This window comes from Choloepus didactylus, chromosome 23, assembly GCF_015220235.1.
Source record: "Choloepus didactylus isolate mChoDid1 chromosome 23, mChoDid1.pri, whole genome shotgun sequence".
Taxonomy (NCBI): Eukaryota; Metazoa; Chordata; class Mammalia; order Pilosa; family Megalonychidae; genus Choloepus; species Choloepus didactylus.
In genome coordinates, this window is record NC_051329.1 from 22,466,488 (window position 1) to 22,488,967 (window position 22,480).

The window sequence follows — 22,480 nt, forward strand, 5'->3', positions numbered from 1 at the left end:
CTAATAGCTTGTGAAGCTGAACATTTTTTCATGTGTTTCTTGGCCATTTGTATGTCCTCTTCAGAGAACTGTCTTTTCATATCTTTTGCCCATTTTATAATTGGGCTGTCTGTACTATTGTCATTGAGTTGTCGGATTTCTTTGTATATGCAAGATATCAGTCTTTTGTCAGATACATGGTTTCCAAAAATTTTTTCCCATTGAGTTGGCTGCCTCTTTACCTTTTTTGAGAAATTCCTTTGAGGTGCAGAAACTTCTAAGCTTGAGGAGTTCCCATTTATCTATTTTCTCTTTTGTTGCTTGTGCTTTGGGTGTAAAGTCTAGGAAGTGGCCGCCTAATACAAGGTCTTGAAGATGTTTTCCTACATTATCTTCTAGGAGTTTTATGGTACTTTCTTTTATATTGAGATCTTTGGTCCATTTTGAGTTAATTTTTGTGTAGGGGGTGAGGTAGGGGTCCTCTTTCATTCTTTTGGATATGGATATCCAACTCTCCCAGCCCCATTTGTTGAAAAGACCATTATGACTCAGTTCAGTGACTTTGGGGGCCTTATCAAAGATCAGTCGGCCATAGATCTGAGGGTCTATCTCTGAATTCTCAATTCGATTCCATTGATCTATATGTCTATCTTTGTGCCAGTACCATGCTGTTTTGGCAACTGTAGCTTTATAATAAGCTTCAAAGTCAGGGAGTGTAAGTCCATTCACTTCGTTTTTCTTTCTTAGAGTGTCTTTAGCAATTCGAGGCATCTTCCCTTTCCAAATAAATTTGATAACTAGCTTTTCCAAGTCTGCAAAGTAGGTTGTTGGAATTTTGATTGGGATTGCATTGAATCTGTAGATGAGTTTGGGTAGAATTGACATCTTAATGACATTTAGCCTTCCCATCCATGAACATGGACTATTTTTCCATCTTTTAAGGTCCCCTTCTATTTCTTTTAGTAGAGTTATGTAGTTTTCTTTGTATAGGTCTTTTACATCTTTGGTTAAGTTGATTCCTAGGTACTTGATGTTTTTAGTTGCTATTGAAAATGGTATCTTTTTCTTGAGTGTCTCTTCAGTTTGTTCATTTCTAGCATATAGAAACATTACTGACTTATGTGCATTAATCTTGTATCCCGCTACTTTGCTAAATTTGTTTATTAGCTCTAGTAGCTGTATCGTCGATTTCTCAGGGTTTTCTAGATATAAGATCATATCATCTGCAAACAATGACAGTTTTACTTCTTCTTTTCCAATTTGGATGCCTTTTATTTCTTTGTCTTGCCGGATTGCCCTGGCTAGCACTTCCAGCACAATGTTGAATAACAGTGGTGACAGCGGGCATCCTTGTCTTGTTCCTGATCTTAGAGGGAAGGCTTTCAGTCTCTCACCATTGAGTACTATGCTGGCTGTGAGTTTTTCATATATGCTCTTTATCATGTTGAGGTAGTTTCCTTCAATTCCTACCTTTTGAAGTGTTTTTATCAAAAACGGATGTTGGATTTTGTCAAATGCTTTTTCAGCATCTATTGAGATGATCAATTGATTTTTCCCTTTTGACTTGTTAATGTGTTGTAATACATTGATTGATTTTCTTATGTTGAACCATCCTTGCAGGCCTGGAACGAACCCCACTTGGTCATGGTGTATGATTTTTTTAATGTGTCTTTGGATTCGATTTGCAAGTATTTTGTTGAGGATTTTTGCATCTATATTCATTAGGGAGATTGGCCGGTAGTTTTCCTTTTTTGTAGCATCTTTGCCTGGTTTTGGTATTAGATTGATGTTAGCTTCATAAAATGAGTTAGGTAGTGTTCCATTTTCTTCAATGTTTTGAAAGAGTTTGAGTAAGATTGGTGTCAGTTCTTTCTGGAAAGTTTGGTAGAATTCCCCTGTGAAGCCATCTGGCCCTGGGCATTTATTTGTGGGAAGATTTTTGATGACTGATTGGATCTCTTTGCTTGTGATGGGTTGGTTGAGGTCTTCTATTTCTTCTCTGGTCAGTCTAGGTTGTTCATATGTTTCCAGGAAATTGTCCATTTCTTCTACATTATCCAGTTTGTTGCCATACAGTTGTTCATAATATCCTCTTATAATTTTTTTAATTTTTTCAGGATCTGCAGTTATGTCACCTTTTTCATTCATTATTTTGTTTATATGGGTCTTCTCTCTTTTTGATTTTGTCAGTCTAGCTAGGGGCTTGTCAATCTTGTTGATCTTCTCAAAGAACCAACTTTTGGTGATATTTATCCTCTCTATCCCTCAAATTTGAAGGAGAGCTTTGCTGGATAACGTATTCTTGGCTGGAAATTTTTCTCACTCAGAATTTTAAATATATCGTGCCACTGCCTTCTTGCCTCCATGGTGGCTGCTGAGTAGTCACTACTTAGTCTTATGCTGTTTCCTTTGTATGTGGTGAATTGCTTTTCTCTTGCTGCTTTCAGAACTTGCTCCTTCTCTTCTGTGTTTGACAGTGTGATCAGTATATGTCTTGGAGTGGGTTTATTTGGATTTATTCTATTTGGAGTTCGCTGAGCATTTATGATTTGTGTATTTATGTTGTTTAGAAGATTTGGGAAGTTTTCCGCAACCATTTCTTTGAATACTCTTCCTAGACCTTTACCCTTTTCTTCCCCTTCTGGGACACCAATGAGTCTTATATTCGGACGTTTCATATTATCTATCATATCCCTGAGGTCCATTTCGATTTTTTCAATTTTTTTCCCCATTCTTTCTTTTATGCTTTCATTTTCTATTCTGTCATCTTCCAGGTCACTGATTCGTTGTTCAACTTCCTCTAGTCTTGTACTATGAGTGTCCAGAATCTTTTTAATTTGGTCAACAGTTTCTTTAATTTCCATAAGATCATCCATTTTTTTTATTTAGTCTTGCAATGTCTTCTTTATGCTCTTCTAGGGTCTTCTTGATTTCCTTTGTCTCCCGTACTATGGTCTCATTGTTCATCTTTAGTTCTTTGAGTAGCTGCTCTAGGTGCTGTGTCTCTTCGGATCTTTTGATTTGGGTGCTTGGGCTTGGGTTATCCATATCATCTAGTTTTTTCATATGCTTTATAATTTTCTGTTGTTTTTGGCCTCTTGGCATTTGCTGAACTTGATAGGGTTCTTTTAGGATTTGTAGACCAACTGAAGTCCTTATCTCTAATTTATCAGATATACAGCTTCGTGGAGTACACTTTCTCTGACTAACCAGCAGGTGGCGTCCACGAGCCACCTGTTCTCCACAAGCCAGTTCTCCCCTGCTCAGCCTTTTTGGTGAGTGGGGGAGTGAGTCTTGTGGGGTCCAATTGGTGTACCAAGCTTGCGTGTGTAGTTGGTGTTGTCTGCCCTGTATATGGGGCGTGTTTCTGGGCAGTCAGGGAGGGGGGGTGGCCCTAACAATCGTGATCCTAGAGTTTTAAAGCTGCTGCAATAGTCTAATCCTTCAGTTCAGTACTGCCACAGTTTGTCTCTGCCAATGACCCACAAGTCCTTGGTATTGGCGTATGGCTCCTGAGACTTGCAAGTGGGCCCCTCTTCCAGCCTGTGCACCCCGGGTCCTCTGTTGAGGGATGACTGTGCTATGTCGCAGGTGAGTGCCGTCCCCCCAGGGCAGTTCTGGGCTGCTGGTCTGTGTAGGGAGGCTCCCAGTCTGCTGAAATGATGGCTGAATGGGGCTTTGTTAATTCACACTGCTCCACCTTCCCAACTCTGGGACAATCAGCTGAGGTTGCAGGGAAGGCTAATGTCCACACCCAGTTTTGTGGTGTGTGCCTGTTATTTGAAGCACTACCATCACCCTGGGTTGTCTGGGGCAGCTCTGGGCTATGGGGCTGGTGACGGGCAGGAGTGTTTCCTGTCCACCAGGATGATGGCTGTGAGCGGACACCCCCCTTTTCTTGGGAAGTTGTGTTGTTTATTGAATTTTCTCAGCCACTGGATTATTGCCTTTTGTCTCAGAGCTCTCTTAGTTCTGCACTTGAGTTGACCTGCCCAAATTGCAAGTCTTTGAAGCTTTCTGTATTGGGAGATTTCGCTGATCTCAGCAGTTCGACGTTTTCATGAGTGTTGTATGAAGTATGGCCAAAGTCAGATTGCTCTGTGGTGTCCAGTCCACGCAGTTCCTGGCTTTCTGCCTACTTTCCTGGAGGAGTAACTCTGAAGAGCTCTGTGGTTGCTCTTCTTTGTAGGGCAGATATTACTGTGGGAACTGCTGCCACTGAAGTTGACTCTTCACTGGAGGATGGCCAGTGGTGTCCAGAAAACCTCTGTTAGCTGGGAATGCACATGGCTGGTGTCTCCTTGCTCCCAGGTTGTATTTCAAAATGGCGCTCTCCAAAATGTCTGCATCAGCTTCCAACAGCCCTCATTTATTTTTAAAGACAATCAGAAAGAAGAGTGAGGCTGCTTCTTTCAGACATTTGGAGTCAGATTATGTTTGACCATTTCTGCCTTATATTACCCTAATATTCAAGTGGTTTCTGCTATTAATATTTGTAGAAAGTTCAAATACATGCACAGATGGCAAGATAAGTTTTATTCCAAGTTCTATATACAACTGGGTTAGCCTGGTAACACAGGTTATTGTGTTAGGTGATCTCCACTGATTTAAGTTTATAAGCCAGTTGTTAAAATATTTTGTAAAGCCACAACAATCAATACTGTATGGCATTGGCATAGGAATCAACAAATAGGTCACGGGGATAGAATAAGTGGCCTGGAAATAGGTTGTAATGTTTGGGACAAGGATGATACTACAGTTGGGAGGGAAAATTTAAATTTAAGTTAAATTTAATAAATAATACTAGCAATCAAAATATACTCTAAAGTAAATTCCAGATGGATTAATGACTTAAACACAAAAAACAAAATAACGTTAGAAGTTTTAAAGGAATATTTATGTAATCTAAGGCTTGGGAAGACCCTCTAAACACAGACAGTAACCCCATAAACTATAATACAAAACATCAATGTATTGAAAAATAAAAGAAAAATTATATGTGGGGAAAAATGGGCCATAAACAAAGACAAATACTAGATTGATGTATGTGCTGGTTTGAATCTATTGTGTACCCTAGAAAAAACCATGTTCATTTAATCCAATTTTGTGGGGGCAGACTTATTGTGGGTGGGAACTTTTGATTAGATTATATCCATGGAAGAAGTGACCCTGCCCATTTAAGGTGGGTCTTAATTAGTTTACTGGCATCCTCTATGAGAGGATAAAAGGCAGAGAGATTTTGAAGAGAGCTCAGAGATGCTTAGAAAAGGCCCAGAGTCTACACAGTCCCAGATGTTTGGAGATGGTAAGCTAAGAGATGAAGCTTAGTTTGCCCCAGAGGGGTTAAGTGAGAACCCACAGATGTGTAAGGAGAAAGCTGGTGTAATCAGAAGCTGAAAGCAATGCAACCTCAGAGAAAAGGACCAGCAGACACCAGCCACGTGCCTTCCCAGCTAACAGATGTTCCGGAAGCTGTCGGCCTTTTCCTCACAAAAGGTATCTACGTCTTGCTGCCTTCATTTGGACATTTTCACAGCCTTAGAACTGTAAATATGTGAACTATTAAACCCTCACTGTAAAAACCAACCAACCAAACAAACAAAAAAACCTGTGTGATATTTCTTAAGCCAAGACAACAAACATAAACCAGGAGCATCCAAGACAAATGGTTATATCCTAGAACATACAGTTATCCCAGATCTACTCAATCATTTTAAGAGATGTAAAATAATCCAATGCACGGCAGTTCCTTGCTTTCTAAAACCAGTGCCTCATTGTCAGATATTTAGGGTGCTTCCAGAATTTTGCTATTGCAATGAATATCCTTGAACTGTGTCTTTGCAAACTGTTCCTGGGACCTGACGTATGTTAAATCATTTAATCTCATCACAGCCCTAAGATGTACCCCTGTACTAGGTACTAATATTCTTCCCATGTGAAAGGTGAGGACTCTGAATAGTTTCAAATACAAGGGCTGGTTATTTGGAGAGGTGTGGCCCATTGTTACTGAGGTTGGGGTGAGCTGGAGGACAGAGGATGACTCCATGGCCCTGTACATCTAAAATGACCAAATATCCCACTCTGCCCAGGACAGTCTTGGCTATTTCCGTTGTCTCAGATAATTACTGCTAATTCCACCATTTATTTTTTTTTATTTTGAAATAAATTCAAAGTTATAGGAACAGTTGCAAAAACAATACTAGCCCCATACACAGAATTCCATCATACTCTGACCCCCCTCCCCCGATAGCTCAATCCACCAACTTTAACATGCTGTCACATCGCTATTTCTTTCCCTCCCTCCCTATCATCCATCATCTATTGCTCTGTCTTCTGAACATGAGAGTTAGCTGCACACATCCTTGAACATACACTATAATTCACGTATACACTTCCCATGAACAAGAACATTCTTTTATGCAATTCCATTATTATTATATTATTAGTCAGCTAAGAAGTACAAGAGAGTCAACAATGATACAAAGCTTACATTCTATATTTCCTTTTCCTTATGTCTCAACTGTGTCCCTTTGAGCCACCTGTCCTCTATCCTCCAATCCCATCCAAGTTCATCCTTAGCATTCAATTGTCATCTAGTTAGACTGTCTTTTTTTTTTTTTTTTTCCATTGTGGAAACATATACAGCCTAAATCTTCCCATTCTACTCCCTCCCTAGACTTCCATTAGTGGGATTAATCACATTTAGAATGTTGTAATGCTCTTCCCCACCATCCATTACTAGAAATTTCTCTTCACCTCAAACAGCAACCCTACACTCATTTCTTAACTCCCCATTTCCCCTTTCCCCATTTCTCTTAACCCAAACTCTACTTTTCATCTCTATGGTTACATTCTCTGATAATTCCTTTGTGTTTACTGTGGGGCTTAAAATTAACCTCTTAAATCCATATCAATCTTGTTTTTCTTTGATACCACCTTCACTTCAATAGGACACATAAACTATGTTCCTATACTCCTCCATTCCCCCACCTTTATAAAGTTGTCTAAAGTTACATATTTTACATTGAGTTCAAAACCACTGATTTGTCCTTAGAGTTTGTGTATTTTATACATGTAGGAAGTAAATAGTGGAATTACAGTTCAAAAATTATCGACTTCTATTTGTATTCCATTGTGGTTGGAGAATGTGCTTTGAGTATATTCAAATTTTTTTTTTTTAATTTCTTGAGGTTTGTTTTATGTCCCAGCTTATGATCCCTTCTGGAGAAAGATCTGTGATCACTAGAGAAAAATGAGTGTCCTGGTGATTTGGGATGTAAGGTACTATATATGTCTATTAAAATTCTCTATATCTCTTTCTCCTTTCTTTGCCTCTCTGTTGGTAGGGCTCCCTTTAGAATCTGAAGTAGGGCAGATCTTTTATTGGCAAAGTCTCTCAGCATTTGTTTGTCTGTGAAAAATTTAAGCTCTCCCTCAAATTTGAAGGAGAGTTTTGCTGGATAACGTATTCTTGGTTGGAAATTTTTCTCTCTCAGAATTTTAAATATGTTATGCCACTGCCTTCTCACCTCCATGGTGGCCGCTGAGTAGTCACTACCTAGACTTATGTTGTTTCCTTTGTATGTGGTGAATTGCTTTTCTCTTGCTGCTTTCAGAACTTGCTCCTTCTCTTCCGTATTTGACAGTCTGATCAGAATATGTCTCAGAGTGAGTTTATTTGGATTTATTCTATTTGGAGTTTGCTGGGCATTTATGCTTTGTGTATTTATATTGTGTAGAAGGTTTGGGAAGTTTTCCCCAACAATTTCTTTGAATACTCTTTCTAGACCTTTACCCTTCTCTTCCCTTTCTGGGACACCAATGAGTCTTACGTTTGGATGTTTTATTTCATCTATCGTATCCCTGAGATCCATTTTGATTTTTTCGACTTTTTTCTCCATTCTTTCTTTTGTTCTTTCATTTTCTGTTCTGTGGACTTCTAGGACACTGAGATGTTGTTCAGCTTCCTCTAGTCTTGTATTGTGAATATCCATAGTCTTTTTAATTTGGCCAAGTTTCTTTTATTTCCATAAGATCTTCTATTTTTTTATTTACTCTTGCAATGTCTTCTTTATGCTCTTCTAGGGTCTTTTTTATGTCACTTATATCCTGGGCCATGGTCTTCTTGATGTCCTTTAAATCCTTCGCCATGTTTTTGTTCCTCGATTGTAGTTCTTTGATTAATTTTGCAAGGTACTGTGTTTCTTCCAATATCTTGATTTGCGTGTTTGGAGTTGCATTCTCCATATCGTCTGGTTTTATCATATGCATTAAGATTTTCTGCTGTATTTGGCCTCTTGACATTTGTTTTGCTTGATAGGGTTCTTTCAAGTTGTGAAAAAAAAAAAGGATGTCGATCTAATTTTTCAGAAACACAATTTAGTGACATACACTTTCTCTAACTAACCAGCAGATGGTGCCTGTGAGTCACCTATATCCCTCAAGTCAGTTCTCAACCTTCTTCCCGCAGTGTGTGGGGAAATGATTCTTGCGGGTTCAGTTGGAGAACTCAGTTTGAGTGTGTTGCTGGAGCCGTCTGCCCTGAATGTGGGGCATGTGTACGGGTGGCCAGGGAGGAAGGGCAGTTTTAATGTTCAAATCCCCCAGGTTCCAGGAGATTCAAAGCCGCCACAAGAGTCTAAGCCTTCATTTCAGTTCAGCGCCAGACTCTCTCTCTCGCTGATCCACAAACCACCAGACTTGGGGTAGCGTCCCTGGGTTCTCTGAGCGGGTTTCCCCTCCCAGCCGCGATCCTCCAGGAGCTTAGCTGAGGGAATGCCGTGCTACATCACCAGTGCGCGCCATCCCTCAAGGGAAGCCCTGGGCCGCTGGGCCGTGCAGCGGCGCACTCTCAGCCTGGAGCAAAAATGGCCGAACGGGGCATTGTAACCCCCTCCTCCTCGCACAGTTCCTCCTTCCCAGCTCCGGGACAACTGGCGGGGCTCTGGGCTGTGGGCATGGCCCCAGGCAGGAGTTTATCCAGCCCTCCAGGGGGCCAGCTGCTAGCCGTGGGGTTTCTTTATGCTTCTGGCTCTCCCCTCTGTTCCCCTGGACCCAAGGTATCTGTAGCGGGCTATCTTCCCTGCCAGACACCGAGAGGCTGGCCCAGTCCCCTCTTGCTGTGTTTTACTGTGTGGTTCCCACTATTGCTGCTGCAGCCACTCCTGGGTTTTTCCCTTTTTTTTTTTTTTTTTTTTTAAAGAGCCAGCCAGTCTCCAAACGCTGAACCCTGGCTTCCCCAGACTGCCGCATGGCTGCGGGTCTTCCAGCCAGCTTACTCACTCGTTTCAGAATGCAGACTCCCGGTTTCACCAAGTATACGGCCCCTCTGGAGCTAGGAGACCTCATCCAGCTGGCGCATCGCTGTAACCAGTATTCTGGGTCACTTTCTGGGTTTTTAGCTAGTGTTTTTCATGGAGGCGTTTTTTCGTCCTGTCTCAGCTAGCTGCCATCTTAGTTTCCTTTCCCACCATTTATTTTTAAAATTCTCAATAGGGCAATAATTTTCTAGTTAGTGTCAGAACAGGAGGCTCTGATGACAACAAACAGCCATGACTACCCAGATACCTTCACTAACCACCCACTACCTGGACATCCAATTGAAAGTGACACAGACCTGGGAGTAAGCCTGGACACTCTTAATGAACCCTACAGCCCCATGTGGAAGCTGAAAATGGAGATCAAGAGGGTGTGTGACCTTTAGGTGGGTGGGTGGAGGGGAACATCTCCCTTCTGGCCACAGAATATTGGACCAAAGGTGATCACCTGACCCACAGAGACTCCATCCATTGGTTGGATTTAGCCAATCATATTCTGAGTCCTGGAGACTGGGCCGGGCTTCAGTGAACTGATACTGTTAAATGAGTACTCGAAACGTCAACCTAAATTGAATGACCCACCACTCACTGAAACCCAAGGGATTTGACTAAGGTCTCCCTCAGTGGCTCAAAAAAATTGTTTTTATCTATTCCTCAGTAACTCAATAATCCTATGCATTTATATGGTATTTACACCAAGAGTCTTCAAAAACACAATGTCGTTTAATTCTCATTCTCACAGCATCCCTGAAAAATAAACAGACTAATAGAATTAACCTCCTTCCCCATTTCATAGATGAGAAAACTGAGATTAGAGGATAGGGACTGATTTTCAGAAACAAACGGTTGTGGAAGAGGAACCAGGAGAACCTCAGCAGGGACATCTGGAGTTCTCATACATCATCTGAAAGGAACACTTTTCTCTCTCACCTTCTCTGAGCCTCTCCCTTAGATATATCTCATCATCCTGCTAGCCTTCTCCAAGCCTTTCTATGGTCTCATCCACCCAAAATAACTTCACCTCTCTAGCTGCAGCTGATTGGACCAGGGATGGCCAGCTGACCCAAGATAGAATCATCTCATTGACTGTGCTAAGCCAATCAGATTTTGACTTTAGGAGATTGGGGATTATCAGTTCTTGAGGATTTTTATGTGCCAGGCTGTTCTAGTCTGCTAATGCTGCAGAATGCAAAACACCAGAGATGGATAGGCTTTTATAAAATAGGGGTTTATTTCGCTACACAGTTACAGTCTTAAGGCCACAAAACGTCCAAGGTAACACACCAGCAACCGGGCACCTTCACCGGAGGATGGCCAATGACGTCCGGAAAACCTCTGTTTAGCTAGGAAGGCAGCTGGTGTCTGCTCCAAAGCTCAGGCCTCAAAACGGCTTTCTCCCAGGACGTTCCTCTCTAGCAAGCTTGCTCCTCTTCAAAACATCACTCCCAGCTGCACTCAGTTAGTTCCCTCTCTTTGAGTCAGCTCATTTATACAGCTCCACTGATCAAGGCCCACCCTGAATGGGCGGGGCCATGCCTCCATGGGAACATCTCATCAGAATCATCTCCCACAGCTGGGTGGGGCACATTCCAAGCAAATCTAACCAGCACCAAAACTTCTGCCCCACAAAACTACAAAGATAATGGCATTTGGGGGACACAATACATTTAAACCGGCACATTCCACCCCCTGGACCCCAAAATGACATTATCTTTCCAAATACAGAATGCATTCATTCCATCACAATATCACAAAAACTTAAATCATTTCAGTAACAAAAGTTAAGTACAAGATCCCATCAAAATCAATGATAGGCACGGCCAGTCCTAAGGCATAATTTTTCCTTAGCTGCGGATCTGTGAACTTAGAACAAGTCATGTGCTCCCAATATACAAAGGAAAGACATTCATAGGATAAACATTTCCACTGCCATAAGGAGAAACAGTAAGGAAAACAGGGTTAACAGGAGCAAAACAGTTTTAGTTTGTCCTAAAACCTGCAGGACAAACTCCATTAGATTTCAAAGTCTGAGAGTCATTAACAGAACAATGTTGCATCTGTGGGGCTTGAGAGAGCGGGAGCCTAACCCTTCTTAAGCGCCTTTTCAGCAGCCCTTTCCTTTTAGGTGAGTGCTCCAACATATCCAGACATTGGGGAGACCACCTTCTCGGCCCTACCCTCCTCAAACATCGGGGCAGCTCCCAGATTCCCTTCCACCTCCAGGGCACACGCTCAACCCCTTCAGAACAGTGTGGTGGCAGCCAGGCTCTCCCCAATTCCCTGGGAATGTGCCCCACCCTCTTTGGGACCTCAGATGGCAAAACTCTTTCAGAGCATTGAGGCGGAAAGCCCGCCCTCGACCTCCAGGGCAAACTCACCCTTTCCATGCATGTGGGCTGCTCTGCTCTCCCAGCCCAAGACCTCCTGACTCCAGACCTCAACCTCCATGGCTCTGTCTTTGAAGAGATTTTTCCTTTAATTTTTTCCTTGTCTGTCTCCTCCAGTCCAGACTGGCAATGGCTCTGTCTATAAAGACCTCGCAAAAATTCTGTTGGCTTTGCATGAAGCACACAGGGGTCAAAACCATCAGACAATAGGACTTTCCACAAATCCCTTCTGGATAATTCCATCTCCAATCTTGGCTTGCACTGAAACGGAGGCTGGGCTCCACGTTTGGTCACATCCTCACATTGGGCTGTAGCTTCTGGGATTCCACTCCCTGGAAGCCTGTAATTTTCCAAGCCATCAGCTTCTGGTTTCTTTGAACCCAAGAATTCAGTTCTAAGTTTATCTCTCTCCGCTCGCATTTTACTATAAGCTGCAAGGAGAAGCCAGGGTATGTCCTCCACACGTAGTCTGGAGATCTCCTCAGCTAAGTATTCCAGGTTGTCGCTTTCAAATTCTTCCTTCCATCTGACACCAGGACTCAATTTTGCCAAATTCTCTGCCACTTTAAAACAAGGATCACCTTTCTTCCGGTTCACAACATGTTCATCGTTTCTGTTCAAGACCTCATCAGAAGTATCTTTAGAGTCCATATTTCCACAAACAGTCTCTTCAAAGCAGTTTAGGCCTTTTCTATCAAGCTCCTCACAATTCTTCCAGAATATTCCCCTTATCCATTTAAAAAGCCGTTCCAACATGTTTGGTATTTGCAAACTCAGCAGCAAAAGCACCCCATTTCTCTCTGTACCAAAATCTGTTCTAGTCTGCTAATGCTGCAGAATGCAAAACACCAGAGACGGATAGGCTTTTATAAAATGGGGGTTTATTTCGCTACACAGTTACAGTCTTAAGGCCACAAAACGTCCAAGGTAACACACCAGCAACCGGGCACCTTCACCGGAGGATGGCCAATGACGTCCGGAAAACCTCTGTTTAGCTAGGAAGGCAGCTGGTGTCTGCTCCAAAGCTCCGGCCTCAAAACAGCTTTCTCCCAGGATGTTCCTCTCTAGTAAGCTTGCTCCTCTTCAAAACATCACTCCCAGCTGCACTCAGTTAGTTCCCTCTCTTTGAGTCAGCTCATTTATATAGCTCCACTGATCAAGGCCCACCCTGAATGGGCGGGGCCATGCCTCCATGGGAACATCTCATCAGAATCATCTCCCACAGCTGGGTGGGGCACATTCCAAGCAAATCTAACCAGCACCAAAACTTCTGCCCCACAAAACTACAAAGATAATGGCATTTGGGGGACACAATACATTTAAACTGGCACACAGGCACAGCACAGAGCACTTGGATCCATTTTATCCTCACAAAAAGTTTAAATTGATAACCACTACCTCCATTTTACAGATGAAGAAACTGAAGTTCACGTAGGTCAAGGATAATGACCAAGGTCAGGCAGCTAGTAAGCAACAAAGCTGAAATTCAAGCTTGTGTGTGTCTGACTAGAGACTTGCTCTTAATCACTTGTGATTCTGCCTCCCTTGGTGGGTCTCAGCTTTCCCTCCCCAATCCCAATTTTCTATACTCAAATGCTCCACTCTATACAGAACTGCTAGCAGGTAGTGCCCCAAACATTTCTACCCTCTTAATTTTGGGACATGTTCATGGATTGGAGGCTTAATATTGTTAAGATGGCAACACAGTACTTCCCAAAGCAATCTACAGATTCAATGCACTCTATCAAAATACCAATGGCCTTTTTATGCAGCAGTGGTAAAGTCTGACGCTATGTGATGGTTGAGTTCATGTGTCAACTTGGCCAGGTTATGGTGTTCAGTTGTACAGTCAAGCAAGCATTGGCCTGAACATTACTGTGAAGGGTTACATGGGTTTAAATCATTATTCATTTGACTATATCTATGGCTGATTATAGGCTGATGATATCTATGGCTGATTACATCTACAATCAATAAAGGAGATGCTCTTCAGCAACGAGAGAGTTCTTATCCAATCAGAAGGCCTTAAAGGGAGAGCTAGCTGCTGATCTCAGCAATTGGAATAAAGAATTCCTATCTCTACTTCAGCCAGCCAGCTTTTCCTGGAGAATTCATCAAATCTTCATCAGAGTTCCCAACTTGCGGCCTGCCCTACAGAACTCAGACTTGCCAATCCCCACAGTCTCATGCGCCAATTCCTATAATAAATCTCATAATACTGTCAGTTCTGTTTCTCTGGAGGATTCTGACTAATAGTCTAAAATTCATATGAAACTGCAAGAAACCCCAAACAGCCAAAACAATCTTGAAAAGGAACAAAGTTGGAGAACTCAACTCTCCAATTTCAAAACTTACCTCAAAGCTACAGTAATCAAAACAGTGTGGTGCTGGCATAATGATGAATATATAGACCAAGGTAATGAAATGGAGAGTCCGGAAATAAACCCTTACGTCTATGATTTTGACAAGGGCACCAACACCAGTCAATGGGGAAAGAATGGTCTTTTCAACAAATGGTTCTGAGACAACTGGATATCCACATACAAAAGAATGAAGTTGGACCCCTACTCACATCACATAGAAAACTCAACACAAAATGAACAAAAACTTAATATAAAAGCTAAATCTATAAAACTCTCACAAGAAAACAAGAGTTTTTCTTCATAATCTTGGGTTTGGCAATGATTTCTTGGATACTAGACCAAAATAAAAAATAAAATAAAAAATAAACAGACATCATCAAAATTAAAAACTTTTGTGCATGAAAGGACACAAGTGAAAAGACAGTCTACAGAGTGGGAGAAAATGTATGCAAGCCATATATCTGATAGTCTGGTATTCAGAACATATAAAGAAATCTTACAACCAAACAACAAAAAGACAAACTTCATCAAAAAACCATCAAATCTCTTCAGGTAAGTAACCTAGCTCATTGCTTTCAAATTCTGCCTTCTATCCGACCCCAGGACTCAATTTTGCCAAATGCTCACCATTTTAAAGCAAGGATTGCCTTCTTTCTAGTTAGCAATGACACATTCATCATTTTTGTGTAAGGCCTCATGAGATGTATCTTTAGAGTCCATATTTGTACCAACAGTCTCTTCAAAGCATTCTAGACCTTTTCTATCAAGGTCCTCACAATTTTTCCAGAATCTTCCCCTTATTCATTTCAAAAGCCATTTCAATATGGTTGGTATTTGCAAACTCAGCAGCACCCCACTTTTCTGGTACCAAAATCTGTTACAATTTGCTAATGGTGCCATTATGCAAAATACCAGAAATGGATTGGCTTTTATAAAGAGGATTTATTAAGTTACAAATTTACAGTTCTAAGGCCATAAAACTGTCCAAGCTATGGCATCAACAAAAGGGTGCCTTCACCGAAGGAAGACTGATGGCGTTCGCAACACCTCTGTCAGCTGGAAAGGCATGTGGCTGGTATCTGCTGGTCCTTTGCTCCTGGGTTGTGTTTCAAAATGGCTTTCTCCAAAATGTCTCTGGGCTTCTGTCTTTGCTCCTCTCTCTCAACTCCTGTGCATCCTTGCTTCTTTCTCTCAGGGCATTTCTCTCTAAGCTTCTGGGGGTCCTCTCTTAGCTTCTCTGGAACAAACTCTGGACTTCATCTCTTAGCTTAGCATCTCCAAACATCCTTCTGTCTGCATCTCCAAGCATCTCCAAGGGTCAACAAGCATCTGGGGCTGTGTCGGCCACCCTGAGACTCACTCTGAAGGGGCAGGGCCACATCTCCATGGAAATAATCTAATCAAAAGTATCACCCATAGTTGGGTGAGTCACATCTCCATGGAAACAATCAAAACCTTCTACCCTAATCGAAAGACTAATAAATCTGCCCCCACAAGACTGCATTAAAGAACATAGCTTTTTAGGGGACATAATACATCCAAACTGGCACAACAGGCAAATTCATAGAGACAGAAAACAGATTAGTGGTTTCCAGGAGCTGCAGGGAGGGGGAACTGGGAAGTACTGCTTAACAAGTATGGGGTTCCTTATTGGGCCAATGAAAATGATATGGGACTAATAGTGGTGACGGTTGTATAGCACTGTGAATTATCTAAATGCCACTGATCTGTACTCTTTTAATTGCTTAAATGTTTAATTTTATGATATGCGAATATTACCATAATAATAAAAAAGGCTTCCTGAGAAATAGAATATAGAATGAGAGGGAAAGAGGGAAATGAATACTCTCTTCCATTTACCTTTGGAAGGTTATTGACTGGGGGGGCCTTAAGCACTCTCTGTGCTTCATCCTCAACCACATCCTTTCTCTTGTTATCTAAACCATACACATCTCCACCTCAGGGCCTTTGCACCTGCTCTTCCATGTGCCTGGAATTCTCTTCCTCCAAGTCCTGGCCTGTCTGCCTCCTTTGCACCGTTCATGTCTCAGCTTTGCTGTTACTTCAAATACTCTTCCACAACTCTGACATGAGGATGACTCATCATCTGTGGAGTTATCGGGTCTAATGTTACATCCATAGAGGACCCACCCGATAGTCACCCACTATCGTGCCTCCCAGCTCAGATAATCCATAGCATTGATCACAATCTGATATTTTGCTGATTGGATCACTTGTTTGTTGTATGTCTCCCCTGGCTAAAATGTGAGATCCAGGGGCAAAATAACTTCACATGACATGTCCACATCAGATGCTCCAGGTCAGGCAAATTGTGGGTACCCACTAAAGACCTGTTGAATGAATGAATGCATGAATGAATGAATGAAATGCATCTGGAAGACGTCAGAACAAAACCCAGCCTTGTTTAAATGAAGATAAAGTAGATCAAGGTAGAACTTAGCAGCTATTGTACTTTGATGGGAAGGGACAAGATTTTAATTTTTGGCCTCAGTTACACAGGTGGAAATTCATTATGGTAAGGTCAGGTCATCTGATTCCCTGCTTCCAACTAGGGCTGTCCATCAAAGGGCACTATCAGTTTTCTTCTTATAACTTACCTGAAGCCTTCTACCTTCATTCCTGGGCCCCACAGCTTCACAACCTTGGGGCCCACAAGTCCTGTGAGCATGATGTAGATATTACCAGGTCTCACTAGCCTGTGAAATTACATGCACAACATTCACCCAGCACTGATGTTCTTTTCTTCACCTGCTCATATAGCGTCTCCATTCCATCCTGTGAAAAGCTCCCTGCCCTAATACCTGGGAGTCCCTGAAAAGGAGATTCTTGTGTGCTCACAAACCAATCTCTGGGCTACACTCACCACTCAGAGTCTGCCCTGTGGACTTTTCCCCTGCTCTGACTCCCCCTGGGGACTCCAGTGATGTCTCCACTAGGGAAAGTCCCACCAAACCACTATGAATGGATTTCATACTGGTCTGGCATGAGGTCTCTGGTTGCTCCCCAAATTCCCACTCCTGGGTTGTATGTAGAGGTGGCTCAGATCCAGCTGCTGAACCTTGATTGAGGAAACGTATTCAGGATGATCTTGTTCCCCTTTGCCAGATACTCAATTGCCCAGTGTCCTCTGCAGCTAAAATGAACTGTATAACTGCATCCGTTAAGGTTAAGGTTAATGAAATTTAAAGGGAAATCTATTAGGAGGCCTCTGGGAGTGTCTTTGCCTTTTGGATCAAATAAACAGATGCAGCTGACAGAATCCTTATTCTCCTGTGCTGATACTGGATGCAATGCCTGGATTTATGGCAGCCATCTTGAGGCCATGAGACATTAAGCCACAAACCAAGGATGATGGCCTGGGTCTCCAATGGTCTCTGCTAGCCAATGTATCAATGCCTGGGGAGGCTTGTGGCTTGAAACACTTTCAGGCACCCATGAAAATATTTTAATTTGTTTAAAAATCATAAGAAAAAATGAACTTTTAGGTCAAATAAAATGTTTCAATATACAATACAATACTAATGCATATTGTTATATACTCATCTATGCCAATACAATCATAAATATAATTTTTCATTTTATTTATGGAAGAAACATCCACTGAAAACAAAGGTGTTGGGGCTCACTAAAGTCAAATATGGCCCTCTGATACCACCATTGTCTTGTTAGATGGTTACAACAAACTCTTATTTGTTAGACAGGTTTCTACTATTTGCACCCAATGCATTCCTACCTGATGCAGTGAGAAGAACATCCTCCCCAGTTCTGTGACATTCTGTTACCCAGGTCCAGCAGCAATCTATTTGGGACAGAGTGGTATAAAGACTTTTGTCAGCTCTATCATTGCTTTAAACCCACTGGGACTCAAACCCAATCCAAAGACTCTACCAGGGACGGAGCGGTCACTGGCCATTTCATCCTCTTTACTCCACCCCTTTCAGACCCTCACCTCCCAAACACCTCCATCCTCCCCTGGCATGTCCATGGATGTAACTGGATCGTGGTGTGTAGTTTGGGGATTGGGAGTCTTTATATTAGCAGTGCCTGAACCCCAAACTAGCCAACAAAGTGCTTTACTGCAGCACCATTTACTCTAATTTAACCTGCTACAATTTCAAACCTGGTAACAACCTGGGGTATTATATCATAAGGGAATAATTAAAGGTGTTCTCCAAGAACAAAATTATTCATGTTCACAAAAAATCCAATCAATCCAAATATTCAATAAAAGAAGACAGTATAAGTTAGGGAGCAACCATACTTATAAAATCCTTTTGTAGATATGAAAAATAATAATCTAGACTTATACAGACATAGAGAGATGTTCATTTTTTAAGAGAGAAAGATGTCAATTTTTTTCTCTATTCATGTGCATGGAAACAGATAAAACTATTACTTACAACAACTGCATAAGAGACAAAACTCTTACTCAACTGACTTTGCATTGAAGAAACGTATCTCCCACAATAAGAAATCTGGAGGTGGGGAGACTCTTGGCTCTGGCTCCACTACTCTGTGGTACTCATGGCTCTATCCTCCTTCCTGTGTTGGCCAAGCTCTCGGGCTCTCCTCCCTCCTGGTCAGCCGATGGCACCACATCCGGAAGAGCCAATAACCAGAAAAATAAAAGACGACGTATCTCTCGCGGGTCTCCCTGTAGGTGTAAGAAGACCTTTCCCAGAAACCTCCACGAACTTCTACTCCAGCTTCATTGGCCAGAACTGGGTCACATGCTCACGTCTAAACCAAGCACTGGCAAGGGAAAAGCGCCGCCGTGATTGGCTTAGACCAATCAGGATCCACCCCTCTGGATGCAAAGGAAGCTCCTCCCCGCTACAGCCACGGCCAAGGTGAGGAGGGGGTAACCTAGACAAATTCATAGTTTTATTAGAGAGACAGGGTGGGCCATGGGAGTTGGGAAGCAACAAACTGCATCTGCTGCACAGGGTCCACGACACATTGCTGACGGGGCATCTCGGTATAGCAAGCTTGTTACGAGTGCGTCGGATTGAATCCAGCCTCTGCTTACCTTCTAGCTCCATGTCCTTGGTGTAGCTGTTTAAGTTCTCCCGGCCTCCACTATAAAATGCAGGTAAGAGGAGGAAACGACCTCGTTGGTTCCTTTGGTGGATTAAGTGAGTTAATATGTGGGAAGTTCTTACCACAGTGCCACATACATTGCTAAGTGCTCAGTACATTTTTGCCATTATTATTATCTTCATGATTATATTAATGAATTGTGAGGTTTTGCATTGTGCCAGTTTTCAATGTAATGCTTCTCAGCTCCAAATCCCTTCTTCAACACTTGCTCCTTCATAATAGACTAAACTTGTTTTTTATTATGGTAAAGTATCTATAACATGAAATTTTCCATTTTAACCATGTAAGTGTACAATTCAGTATTGTTAATTACGTTCACAACGTTGTACAACCATCACCACTATTGATTTCCAAAACATTTTCATCATCCCAAACAGAAACTCCAAATGGTAAGCAGTAACTCTCCACTAGCCCCTGCCCCCTCCCCAGCACACTCCCCCCACTCCCTGGAAACTTCTAACCTACTTTTTGCCTTGTGACTTTGCCTATTATATATATATGTTATACATTTATGGAATCATACAATATTTGTCTAGACTGGAATTTAAAACATTTCTCCTTTACGCTGAGCACGATTTTGAGCTTTCTCATTAGAGGGCGCTGAAGGGACATTGCAGGAGGAAGCTGCTTCTCTCACCAGTTCCATCTGCTGCACTGCCAGTCAGCCTTGCAGTCAGATCATGATATTCTCAGACCCTGGGGAAAGATTTGGGGCCCAGGGAACTTTTACTGCTCTGTCCCCAGGGAAGGGTCCACATCCTCCCTCACTGCCCTGAGTGATGGTGTCCCCGGAAAGCAGTGGCCCAAATGCAGCTGGAGGGAGCCAGGCCCCCAAGGGGAACAATCCCTGGACCCATCCCAGCCCTGCCCCACCTTCCTGTTGCTGTTGAGTCGAACACCTTCAAGTCCTTTATCTTGGGGGAAAAGCTCCAGGTTTTCTGGAAAGGACCAGCACAGGTCAGCTTGTCAGTCTTGGTGCTTGGCAGAGAAAGAAAAAACATGGGTTTTGACAAATGATTCCTTAAAGTGAGGCCTAGGCACTCTATTTTTCCAAAGTACCCCAGTCAACTCATGGGTGCATTCAAAGTAGAGAACCACTGGATCCATCACTTGGACCCTGGGGTCATATTTCTGGTTACTGCTCACTTGCTTTGTGAACTTGGGCAAGGCGCTTCCGCTCTCTGGGCTTAGCTTTCCTTGTCTATGATATGGGAATCACAGGGGTGGGGGTAGGGGGCAGTCTATAACGTGATGGAAGCAAAGCCTTTAGTATAGTGCCTGGCACATCGTATGTCCTCAATATATGGTTGTTATTGTTATCATTATTATTACATTATTTTGCTGCCAAACAACTGTTCTAGTTTGCTAATGGTGCCGGAATGCAAAACACCAGAGATGGATTGGCTTTTATAAAGGAGGGTTTATTTGGCTACACACTTGCAGTCTTAAGGCCATTAAGTGTCCAAGGTGACACATCAACAATTGGGTACCTTCACTGGAGGATGGCCAATGGTGTCTGGAAAACCTCTGTTAGCTGGGAAGGCACGTGGCTGGGGTCTGCTCCAAAGTTCTGGTTTCAAAATGGCTTTCTCCCAGGATGTTCCTGTCTAGGCTGCAGTTCCTCAAAAATGTCACTCACAGCTGCACTTGGGGTATTTGTCCTCTCTTAGCTTCTCTGGAGCAAGAGTCTGCTTTCAACAGCTGTCTTCAAAATGTCTCTCATCTGCAGCTCCTGTGCTTTCTTCAAAGTGTCTCTCTTGGCTGTAGCTCCTCTTCAAAAGTTCACGCTCAGCTTCACTGAGTTTCTTCTGTTATGTCAGCTCATTTATATGGCTCCACTGATCAACTTAGATCCACCCCAAATGGGCGGAGCAACACCTCCATGGAAATTATCCAGTCAGAGTCATCACCCACAGCTGGGTGGGGCACATTCCAAAGAAACACTCAAAGAATTACAATCTAATCAACACTGACAATGTCTCCCCACACAAGATTACATCAAAGATAATGGCATTTGGGGGACACAATATATTCAAACTGGCACAGCAACCATTTCCCAATTTCTGGGCTCCCAGGAGAATTATCACACTGGAGATAATGGGGTAGAGGGACTGTGATTGAGGTTCCTCTCCCCCAGCCAAGGGACAGTCATTTGTCCCAAGCCAGGCCAATGGGTTGCTCCCTTCCTGAAACTGGAACCTTAAACAGATGGATCTGGATGGGAGCTCCTTCCACCAGAGCGGTGGTAACCACACTGGCTTTGCCGGGTGAGTCTTCTTATCACTCCCCCTTCTTGCCTTCCAGAGCTGCCTTGGTTTCATCCCATTTCCCAGTTTTTCACCCTCCCATGGATTCTGGAAATGTGCAGTCTCCTTTCAGTTTATTCAGTTTATTTGTCTAAGTTAGCCAAAGTCAGCTTCTGTGGTTTGTGACCAAAGACCCCTGACACTGACAAGGGGAAGGAGTGGACCCTGGATCCACTGCTACAAGGAAAGGGCATACTCTGAGCTATCCTCCTGTCCTTCTGAAGAGTTGTTGAATTCTGGGGAGACTCTAGAAAGGAGGATGCAAATCCTAACAGTGGCCTTCTAGACCTTATGGGTCCTTGGCCCACCTCCTCTCTGGTCCACCTCCCACCATTGTAGCCATAGCTCACGCTACTCTGGCCCCACTGGCCTCCTTGCTGTTTGTCACACTCAGTGGGCATCCTCCCACCTCAGGGCCTTTGCATGTACTGTACCCGTTGCCTGGGATGCTTTTCCCCTAGAAATTCCGAGGGCTCACTCCTTTTGTTCTTTGCTCAAATGATGACTCCTTAGTGGACCCTCCTTCAACCATCCTATTTCAAAAATACAAACCCCATCCTTTCAGGCCCTCCACTTTACCCTTGCCTGGTTTATTTTTTTTCCAGAACTTCCAACATACCATATCATTTGCCTCTTTATTATGTTGTCTACCTCCTAAGCTCCATGAGGGCAGGGATTTTTGTCTGTCCTGCTCATTTCAGTATCTCCAGCAGAGTGACCTGGTGCGTGGTAGGTGCTCTGTAATATTTGTTGACCTGAGTTGCATTCTGGGTAAACAGTCAGGAACTTGGGGGTGGGGAGGAGATCTATTAAAGGAACAACCCTTGGTCCCCATACAGTCCACAACTGCCCTGGCTGACAGGTGACTTCTTTGGGGGGAGGGTGAGCAGGCTCCTGGGAGGACCCCTTCCCCAAAAAAATAACCTGCATGTGGGGGAGGGAGCCTCTTAAGTCATGGCCCCTCCTGGCTGGAGACCCAATATACCTTGGAAGACTTTCATTAATAA

General features: G+C 42.9%; 1 long non-coding RNA gene across 1 annotated transcript in view; it reads right to left on the reverse strand.

Moving 5' to 3' along the window:
- Positions 1-18,592, reverse strand: part of LOC119519530 — a 38,489-nt gene extending 19,897 nt beyond the window's left edge. The window contains exons 1-2 of the long non-coding RNA XR_005214039.1: positions 18,468-18,592; positions 17,801-17,866 (exon numbers count right to left, since the gene is read on the reverse strand). This is a non-coding gene — a long non-coding RNA (uncharacterized LOC119519530). The remainder of the gene's footprint in view (positions 1-17,800; positions 17,867-18,467) is intronic.
- Positions 18,593-22,480: the final 3,888 nt, after the last annotated feature.